The following is an 11,437-nucleotide window of genomic DNA, read 5'->3' as shown; positions in this document are numbered from 1 at the left end:
CTAATCGTGCTTCCAAATCGTGGGGATCGGAATTAAGCGTGGACAAGACAATCACCACGCTCTGTTGAGATGTGTTGCGATCTCCCACGAACTGTGACGATCTGTGACCCTCTGTCGGGTCCCGCTGCTCACGACCTGACACGAATGACTCACGAGCAGATGCGAGGGCGAGAGTCTGGAACCATCTCTGAGATAGTGGACACTTCACACCTGTAGGCATACGCAAGGGACCGATAGTTGTCTCCAGTGGCAAGGTGCCTCAGACTGTCACTGCAAGTTTCAGTCCAGGTGAGAGGGGTTGCCTGAAACTGGCGAATTCCCTATCGATTACCGGGGTCACCCTCTGCAAGACTTCATCGAAGAGCTGTGGTGTTAACCATATGTAGTTTGGAACGCCTCAAATGGGTGTCTAGGAGGCTGGAAAACTGACCAAACTGTTGTCTCCTCTCCTCTGTGAGCCATGGTTGCACCCAGAAGTGCCACACTGCAGCTCTCTTGGCCCTTTGTGGTTGGGGATGAAGCTGGTCTGGCTGCTGCTCCTCTTCTTCCTCTCTGGCGATAATGTAAGCATGCAGTAATACTGCAAATGTCACGTTGTCATCATCCTCAACTCCTGCCATCCTCAATGGTTGTGGATTGTACCGTTTACTCTGTAGAAGTTCAAGAAACAATGAAGTCCATGGTAAGTCGGGCTGTATATATACTCGTCGGGGTCCAATCGTAGCTAAAATCGTGATCATCCTCGATCATGATCGTGAAAGACATCGCGACCACAATCGTACCCTATCGCAACAGAGCGCATCGGTTTGTGATGAACGTACCTGGACGTACCAGATCGTCCCAAATCGGGGACCCCGATCGTGATGATCGTGTCAGATCGCGACCCAATCGTGGACTCGATCAGGATAATCCTATCAGAACGTATGTGATCGTATCTGAACGGGAGACCAGGGCCCCGTTCCTCAAAGCGATCGTAGCGCTACGATAGTCGTAAGTCTATGTTAAAGTATGGGAGTTACGATCATCTTAGCGCTCCGATCGCTTTGAGGAACGGGAGACCAGATCGTGACAGATTGCGTTACCTTAAACTGACCAGTCGTGACAATATCGCATTCAAGCGCAACAAATCGTATCAGATTGTATCCACTCGCATCACCTCGTATCCAAAGCTGAAATTTCAGAGAAGTTCCACGATCAGCTACGAATGGACCAATCGTGGCGTTCGTAACGGATTGCACGACATTGTGAACCCAGCATAAACAACCAACCAACCAACTCACGGTTTGTTGTGGACGACACTGTCAATATGGCGTCTCGCTGCGACCGAGCATAATATCACCAGTGGATAGATGTAACATCAATTTGAGATCTGACCTGAGCGTCTTCAGCGTTTGACATGATGCGGACCCGAACTGGACCAGCAAGGTTCCAGACGAAATTATGGTTACTTCTCGAGATTATCACACCAATATACATATATGGACATATTTTGATAAGGACTAATACGACTAAACATTACAGTGGTTAAACTGTTCGCTAGTCACGACGAAGACCTAGGTTCGATTCCCCAAATGGTTAAAATGTATGAAAAACCCATTTCTGGTGTCCCCCGCAGTTATATTGTTGGAAAATTGCGTACATTTTCAATACGGGTGTGTTTAACATGAACAACTGCAGGTGTTGTCTTGACGATTTGGATTTACTATAGGACGTTATGTGAAATACACCGCAAGGTTTAATGAGGATTGCGTATGTTTTCAATACGAGACTGTTTAAAACAACAGTTCTGGCCTTGATGATTTGGATGTACTATAGGACGTTATGTGAAATACACCGCAAGGTTTTTAATGAGGATTGCGTATGTTTTCAATACGAGACTGTTTAAAACAACAGTTCTGGCCTTGATGATTTGGATTTACTATAGGACGTTATGTGAAATACACCGCAAGGTTTAATGAGGATTGCGTATGTTTTCAATACGAGACTGTTTAAAACAACAGTTCTGGCCTTGATGATTTGGATTTACTATAGGACGTTATGTGAAATACACCGCAAGGTTTAATGAGGATTGCGTATGTTTTCAATACGAAACTGTTTAAAACAACAGTTCTGGCCTTGATGACGATTTAGGACGATGTACTATAGGACGTTATGTGAAATACACCGCAATGTTTAATGAGGATTGCGTATGTTTTCAATACGAGACTGTTTAAAACAACAGTTCTGGCCTTGATGATTTGGATTTACTATAGGACGTTATGTGAAATACACCGCAAGGTTTAATGAGGATTGCGTATGTTTTCAATACGAGACTGTTTAAAACAACAGTTCTGGCCTTGATGATTTGGATGTACTATAGGACGTTATGTGAAATACACCGCAAGGTTTAATGAGGATTGCGTATGTTTTCAATACGAGACTGTTTAAAACAACAGTTCTGGCCTTGATGATTTGGATGTACTATAGGACGTTATGTGAAATACACCGCAAGGTTTAATGAGGATTGCGTATGTTTTCAATACGAGACTGTTTAAAACAACAGTTCTGGCCTTGATGATTTGGATGTACTATAGGACGTTATGTGAAATACACCGCAAGGTTTAATGAGGATTGCGTATGTTTTCAATACGAAACTGTTTAAAACAACAGTTCTGGCCTTGATGATTTGGATGTACTATAGGACGTTATGTGAAATACACCGCAAAGTTTGAGGAATATGTTTTCAATACCGTTTAAAACAACAGTTCTAATTTGAGTATATGACGTTATGTGAAATTTTAATGAGGATACGAAACTGTTTAAAACAACAGTTCTGGCCTTGACGATTTGGATGTACTATAGGACGTTATGTGAAATACACCGCAAGGTTTAATGAGGATTGCGTATGTTTTCAATACGAAACTGTTTAAAACAACAGTTCTGGCCTTGATGATTTGGATGTACTATAGGACGTTATGTGAAATACACCGCAAGGTTTAATGAGGATTGCGTATGTTTTCAATACGAAACTGTTTAAAACAACAGTTCTGGCCTTGATGATTTGGATGTACTATAGGACGTTATGTGAAATACACCACAATGTCTAATGAGGATTGCGTATGTTTTCAATACGAGACTGTTTAAAACAACAGTTCTGGCCTTGATGATTTGGATGTACTATAGGACGTTATGTGAAATACACCGCAAGGTTTAATGAGGATTGCGTATGTTTTCAATACGAAACTGTTTAAAACAACAGTTCTGGCCTTGATGATTTGGATGTACTATAGGACGTTATGTGAAATACACCGCAAGGTTTAATGAGGATTGCGTATGTTTTCAATACGAAACTGTTTAAAACAACAGTTCTGGCCTTGATGATTTGGATTTACTATAGGACGTTATGTGAAATACACCGCAAGGTTTAATGAGGATTGCGTATGTTTTCAATACGAGACTGTTTAACACTATAGATGTGCATGACGACGTGTTATTTATACCCTCTGAGACAATTGATTCCTTTGCTACTGCGAAGAACCCGTTTGTTTGTCCAAACGTGGCATCAGTACATGTATTTCTGATTATGACGAAATCATACTAAATCGATACACTCTGGTTTCAGCCTGCTTGTGCACCGATCATACATTGGCAACCAAAGTGAGAAAGCTATGTTTAAATGTGACATTCTAACGATTGGATGAAAAACACTGCGGAATATCAGGTAGAAAGATTGGTGCACTGTGCGTGGTGATGCATGGTGATGCATGATGATGCATGATGCATGATGCATGAGAACATCCATAGTTATACATTTGTCAGCTAAAATATGCCACAGGCTTTTTAGAAACGAAATGGGTGTCCTCATGTGTAATGGGTTGAAGCAGGCACTATTCCTGAAACAAAGGATCCACCATGTAATATTGATTTGTGGTAGAGTTTACAGACATATAAACCACATCCGTCGTGCACTGAACGTGTGTCAGGGAGCGGTTGACAAACAACAAACAACAAACAAACAAGAAAACAGCAACGCCACAAACACGAATGCATGACGCTCCCGAAGTGCAATAACTCTATAAAATCTGCGTCGCCATCTAGAGCCTTACGATCAGGCTCAGCTGACCAATATCTTGTTACTGCCCCGAGACAGAACCTTAAATCACTTGGTCAAAGAATCTTCAGGGATTCCTTAAGACAGTTTACCAAATTCAACCAAATTAAGAATGTTTACTTTCCTGGACCGTCTAAAAACATTTGAAAAAAAGGTGTACTGTAGAAAATACCACAGGTCATTGCAATAGGCTTGGTAAGATTAACTTGGATGGAGATCGAGGTGACATTTACCACTTTCAAGGGGAGGATAATCCATTCACTGAAAGAAGTCTACTGGAACACATAAAATCCAATGTTTCGGCATCAATAACCATCTTTACTGAGTTCATACGCCGTGTCATTAACCCTACTGGAGCATGAGAGACCACAATACGTACGAGAACGCAAACCTTTTTCTACTTGGGTGCCGTTGTACAAAGCGATCTTAGCGCTAAGGTGACCGAAATTCCCATACGTTAACATTGAGTTAAGGCATTCTTAGCGCTAAGGTTGCTTTGTACAACAGTGCCCTGGTCATTGTTGAATGTTCAAGTACAAGCAGTGGAAGGGGTTGATATATGTTTACCATGCAGTTCACGAAGGGTTTTCCACATTCAGCACCACTCCAGCGATATCACAACGGGGTACATCAGAAAATGCGCTTCACATTCTGTGACCATTTTGGGATTCAAACTTGGTTTTGAAAGTAAATTGTTACGATGTAAATTGGGTTTAATACTTTGAATACTGAGAGACTCGTGGCTGTTATCACAGTACACCAAGAGTCCCACGCTAGCAGTGTCTCAATAGCTGTGTATTTTGGCTTGTTTGTTTGAGTAAACCTGAACAATATTTATTACGGCGTCATGTGAAAAATCTAGACAATCCTGTGAAAAAGGGCCTCAAATTATTAAGTTCTTTAGACAGGAAATAATGAAACACATGGTTTGCATCTGGAGGTGTTTCCTATGGAATTCGAGAAGGGACATTGTCGCGTTGTCGCCCTCTCAAAAACAAGCCAAATGAGGCAAAATTAACCAAAGCGCGACAATGCGACAACGCGACATTTCGCCCATTTATCGCGATGTCGCATTTTGAATAATAATTTTCCATTCCCCCGAAGGGCGACAATGCGACAACGCGACCTTGAAAGTTGTCGCTATGTCGCAATTTCGCCCTTTGGAGGAATAGAAAAATATTATTCAAAACGCGACATGCGACATCGCGACAATGTCCCTTCTCGGATTCCATAGTTTCCAGGTGGACATGAGCACAAACATATCTTGCTTGATTTTTTCATTGCATGTGCAACCCGTGAATGATGATGCATATCTTACAAGACAATGTAAAACATGACACGCTTGTGGTTACAATAGAGGATTCAGGTTCCTTTGATGTTACCGACTGGTTTCCTACAGACAGGAGCGGTGGGGGTAGCCCAGCGCTTAAAGCGTTCGATCGTCACGCCGAAGACCCGGGTTCGATTCCCCACATGGGTACAATGTGTGAAGCCCATTTCTGGTGTTCCCCCTGTGATATTTCCTGAATATTGCTAAAGGCTGCGTAAAACCATACTCACTCAAGTAATCATAACAACATTTCAGTGTAACCATGGTCAAAGACACTATGGATTATTAATCGATATATGTTCCGAAATATTATATACGTATACAATTGCAAGTTTCCACATATACCTCCGAATAACCACAAAAACAAGAATCCAATATTCCTTGATGTTTGATATTCATTGTTAAATATTTCTATTTTGACATTCCATACGTACCGCGGTGTTTACAAGGTATAACTGTATGTTTGTTATTTCCCGGGTATATTTACCTTGCCCCTGTACATACACTGTGACCGTAAAATATAATTGACCGAAGCGTGAGCCAATCAATGAAGGATACCACACATTGTACACGGCAGTTAATGCTGAGACCTGAGGAAATCTTCATTTTCTATAAATTATGTTTGTATTATCGAACTGATTGAGCGTTAGGCGAATAAACCGAAGGTTGTCTCATGCTTACACTGATCTATTGACAATATGATACTGCATCTCTATGCAAAATTAGAACGCGGTTTGTGATTGGTTGTGAAATTGACAGCGATATGTCGACACATTTAATTTCGATCGAAATGTCATATAGAAGTTGGAACAATAAAGCAAATCAATCATGGAGTCAGATATGGTGATCTTTCATAATCACGACGTTAAAACAGTTTTTATTTTAAGCTGAAGTTTAAATCTTGTAATAAAGTTTTATGAAACCATTACGGTTAGTTACATCTCTTAGCGAAATAACTGGAACTCGGAATACTCAAACCCATAAACTAAAAGTTTGCTAAAATTGTAGTATAACGTCAATCAAATGATTTTTTTCGGAAAGAAATGACAAGTAAATAAAACGTTTTGAAAAGCGAACATATTTCTTTAATTTTTTTTTACTGTACTCATAATGTATCTACGCTTATACACTAATACATGTATTTCAAGGGAAACGCTTCACATTAATTTCAACAAATCAGTAAATGTGTCAGCGTGTCACTGGATTTCCAACTCCATTAGAGGCGGTGGGGTAGCCTCGTGGTTAAAGCGTTCGCTCGTCACGCTGAAGACCCGGGATCGATTCCCCACATGGGCACAATGTGTGAAACCCATTTCTGGTGTCCCCCGCCGTGATATTGCTGGAATATTGCTAAAAGCGGTGTGGAGCCATACATACTCACTCACTCTTCATAAGCAAGCACAAGTGGCTCAATTACACCCAATTACATGTCTTAGGGTTGCCAGAAATATAGCGTTCACATCCCCTAAATAAAATGTCCAGGTTTGGTAGAATAATACCCCCAAGTTATTGGTTTGACGGTGTCCTGTGACGACTGCTGAGCGACGTACACTGCTGCTACCAAGACATGCACGTAAGTAAACAATGACCTCTGACCACGAAGAAGGAAAAGAAATAAAATCAGAGCAAGGCCCTTACCTCATCGGCGTTCGAGGGGCAGTGGGGTAGCTAGTGGTTGAAGAGTTTGCTCATCACGCCAAAGATCCGGGTTCAAGTCCAACCAGTGTTTGTCCTTAACCCTGAAAGGCTGCAGGCCCTAAAGGACCCCCAGAACCATCAGAAAAAGTTGAAATAATACTCATAATTATTGGGGATGAAAAAGATGTCATAAGGACCTGCAGAAAACCAAGGCCGAGTCCGAGTGGTTCAGTTTCAGTCGGCTTCGGGCCTAAGATTCGACGTTAAGTACGAACGCTCAGTCCAACAATGTGTGAAGCCCATTTCTGGTGTCCCCCGGCGTGATGTTGCTGGAATATTGCTAGAAGAGGCCTAAAACCTTACTGACTTTAACTGCATTACGTGACTGGTTTGTTCACTTGCAACAGCCCCTTGGCAGTCGTACTGATGTTCGGTGTTTGACAACTCTTATGATAAAGCAATTTGTTCGAGTAATGGGTGCTGAGCCTTGGGCTTGACAGTATTACCTTTGTATCGTAAATCACGGATTTTCAGTGACCCATTCATATAAATTCCATCTCTATTTTGCCTAAGACGCCTAATCTATTATGTTTCTGTGTATACTCGAGAACGATATACTCTATGTTGAGATCATATATTTGGTTAAATCATTTTTAGCTTAATGAAATTAATAATACAGTTAATGACGCTTCATTTAGCCGCAGCCAAAAGATCACATTTGAAGGGCATAACCTATGTCATTCGCGAGACTGCAATGCGTGAGTGAGTGAGGTTTTACGCCTCTTTTCATGGCGGGGGACACCAGAAATGGGCTTCCCATGTGGGGAATCGAACCCGCGTCTCCAGCGTGACTAGCGAACGCTTTAACCCCGCATCCCACCGCCCCGAGGCTGCAATGAAATATTCCTTGTGTACCAAACTCACATTTACCTTAGTTCGATAAGCACGAATCAACGGTACACTACTGCACAAAAGAAAATATACACGTTATCAAAACGTAACTAGGCAAAAATAGTCGCGAAACTCTTTAAACTGAAGATTCAAAACAGCTACGAGACACTATAAAAGATATCACCTTCGAGCAACATTTTCTTGCTTCATCAAATATGCGTGTGTATTTTCTTTTGACTGGCAGTGTATGTACATGTAGTTGTAAGTTCATGTCAGTGTGAACCCAGTCGACTGTGAACAATGCGTCAGTGCAGGAAGTATTTCTGGGGATTACCAAAAAGAAACACCTAAATAGAATGAGGTCATGCTGTTGCACCACATTGCGAAATTACTTCAATTTTTATTGATTGCATGAGCGTCGCAACACGATAGCCAGAATAAACACATCGTACAACGCATGGATAGCCTATTTACGATTCTACTTCATGTACTGAATTATCATATAGACACACCTACCTACATCAGCCACATTGATAATGACATCTGAAAGATTCATTTTTGATCGCTGCTTTCCTCTTTAAAGAGGTTATCTTATAAGTGAGTGGGCGAGATTAGTTTTACACCTAATTCAACAATAGTCCAGCTATGTGGCTGCGGTCTGTAAATAATTGAGTCTGGACCAGACAATCCGGTGACCAACAGCATGAGCATCGATCTACACAACTGGGATACGATGACATGTGTCAACCAAGTCAGCGAGCCTGGCCACCCGATCCCGTTAGTCGCCTTATCTTACAAATAAAATGCCGGGTAAAATAACCGACGTATACCTGAAAAAGGATAAAAAACGGTTATTTGATGTTTCAGCCTGGAAACCTTTATTTTTTCTGAGTATTTGATTTGCAGTTAAGCATAATGTAGCAGGGCGTGGGGTTATCCCACAGATTACATCCCACAGATGCATCAAATTGCTGAAAAGCATGTGGAAAACTATTGCATGTGAACAGCCGCGTTTTGGTGTAAAGTTTTGTTAAAAATTCGTCAATTTTCACTGAGTTTCATCATTTATTGAACTCATGGTAATAATCTTTTCAACGTTACGAATTTGTTTTACAGTACATCAGTTCATGTCTAAACAGTACCTTTAAACAGTATGGATTATTTTGCAAAATCTAGTTTAGAACAGTTGGCTGAAGTAAGTGGCTAAATTTACACCAGTGAGTCTAAACCTTTGATGGGTAGTATATAAAATGTGATCAAAATAGGTCTCAGTACCCCGCTATGCTACCCGGGGAAGTGCCTTCTGTGGACTGGATATGGACTGTGGACTGGACACAGATGACATCCTTACCTTGTCAGCTTGCTGATGGGGTTAACCTCTTTGGTCATGTGAACAAGACGTCCGACTTGGAATGAGAAGGACTCGGAAATGTTATGGCCGCTACAATAATATAAATTTCTTTAAAACCAATGAAATTATCTACACAGAAAACTATAAAAAGAAAGTCGGATTACGCAAACCTATTTCGTCAATAGAAGAATAGTGTTCATTTAGAAACCATAAATAGAAATCAAAATTGTCTCCCCGTACAACTCTCCACTTCCGGCGCGTACACTAGAAATGAAACATGACAGATAATGAGATGACAAGACTATATGGTTATGACATTAACCGCAATTCAATATAAATAAATTTAATCTTTACTAAAAGGAGAATTTATAAATTATAAGTGCCATTTTAAACAATGTACATTTTCCAACGTATCGTCCAATCCCATTTGGGGTGGTGGGGTAGCCTAGTGGTTAAAGCGTTGGCTCGTCACGCCGAAGACCCGGGTTCGAATCCCCACATGGGTACAATGTGTGAAGCCCATTTCTAGTGTCCCCCGCCGTGATGTTGCTGGAATATTGCTAAAAGCGGCGTAAAACCAAACTCAGTCAGTCAGTCAGTCCAATCCCATTTATGGTGATCGAACAACAAACGTCTTTCCTCGACACTGTTTAGGACAACCTGATAATGATAATTACAATGGCAGTAATTTATTCCGCCTGTGTTAATATGTATGATCACAAGGCCTCTCAACAGCGCCAGACTACATCGATGGTTCTGAGTTATAGTGTTGTGGACAATTTGTTCTTGTACGAGTGTTTATAGTATTATAAATAAATTGTAGGCATACTGAATATACGTATTTATGATGTCCATCGATTGGTAGATGGCGCGGACCATGTTTATCGACCGGTACTGCTAAGTGGTTCATTGGCCCTAAAGTCAAATTAGGTTTGACTTTGTAACCATATGAATGGAGGTGAGGTCTATTATTTCTGAAAGGGTTAGATCAATGACACCGAGACACGTGATGACTGGACCATTGTCATGGAAACCGATGTCAACTCGTCGGAGGATGTAGGTGATTTTTGTCTCTATTTGTGCATTTTATAGTTTTCAAAATGGAAATTCACGTACATACAAATGCGCCAATACAAAGTGATGTTTGACGGTGTATGGACAAATTCAAATGATTGAGAATGTGGACTGACTTACTGAGTTTGGTTTTACGCCGCTTTTAGCAATATTCCAGAAATTTCACGGCGGGGGACACCAGAAATGGGCTTCACTCATTGTACCCATGTGGGGATTCGAACCCGGGTCTTCAGCGTGACGGGCCAACGCTTTAACCACTAGACTACCCCACCGCTCCTGAGAATGTGGAATAAACAAATGTATGACAAACGAATAATATCATATTACAGGTGAAATTGACTGACTTCACAAACAGGTTCCTTCCCTTAATCTTTTGCTATTTTTATAACAAATACCAGGTAGTGCTCATACTTTGGAAGGTAATAATACCAATGTAACATATGTTATGTTTTTGAGATTACACTTTCTTAGTAAAGTACAGATTCTAGTACTTTAGGCGTCTGTGCTGGCGATTAGGTCCGTGGCTCTGAGGGTGTGGGTTCGAATCCCGGATGGGACTCACCCCAACAAAAGTACTAGAATCTGTACTTTTCTAAGAAAGTGTAATCCATAGATATAACATATGTTACATTTGACCACTTTCTAAATGGCACTGAATATTAATAATACGAATATCGGTTTCAGAGCTTTTTGGAATCCTGAAAGAAGTTATAATTCTGAAAATCTGTTAACAAAGTTTCGAAAGGACTTTACGTAGTATAGTATAACGTAATCTTTCACAGGTATAACATTAACTGTTCCAATCAGGGCCAATGAAATGTATTCACACCCCTGTTCCTTGTATCTGTCGATGTTTACACATACACCCAGAGTTCAGAAAGGACATCGACTGGACACATTAAATATGGAGGACTATATTGAAGGCGAACAATGCATTCAGTAAGATACAAAACATCACTGATTTCGCCTATGGTTGTTTTGCAGTCGTTGCTAATATAAACAGTTACTGGCAGCAACTAATGCTTAATTAACGCCATGAACTGGCCACACAGGTATCATGAAA

At 40.9% G+C, this 11,437-nt stretch overlaps 1 long non-coding RNA gene across 1 annotated transcript; it reads left to right on the top strand.

Moving 5' to 3' along the window:
* Window positions 1-1,525: 1,525 nt before the first annotated feature.
* Window positions 1,526-9,878, top strand: LOC124256138. Its single transcript, XR_006892833.1, has 3 exons — window positions 1,526-1,635; window positions 6,601-6,605; window positions 9,868-9,878. It is a non-coding gene; the product is annotated as an uncharacterized LOC124256138 (long non-coding RNA).
* The last annotated feature ends 1,559 nt before the right edge of the window (window positions 9,879-11,437 follow it).

This window comes from Haliotis rubra, unplaced genomic scaffold, assembly GCF_003918875.1.
Source record: "Haliotis rubra isolate DU_JTF1 unplaced genomic scaffold, ASM391887v1 Scf62, whole genome shotgun sequence".
In the NCBI taxonomy this organism is placed as follows: Eukaryota; Metazoa; Mollusca; class Gastropoda; order Lepetellida; family Haliotidae; genus Haliotis; species Haliotis rubra.
This window is presented reverse-complemented; position numbering and strand designations above follow the sequence as displayed.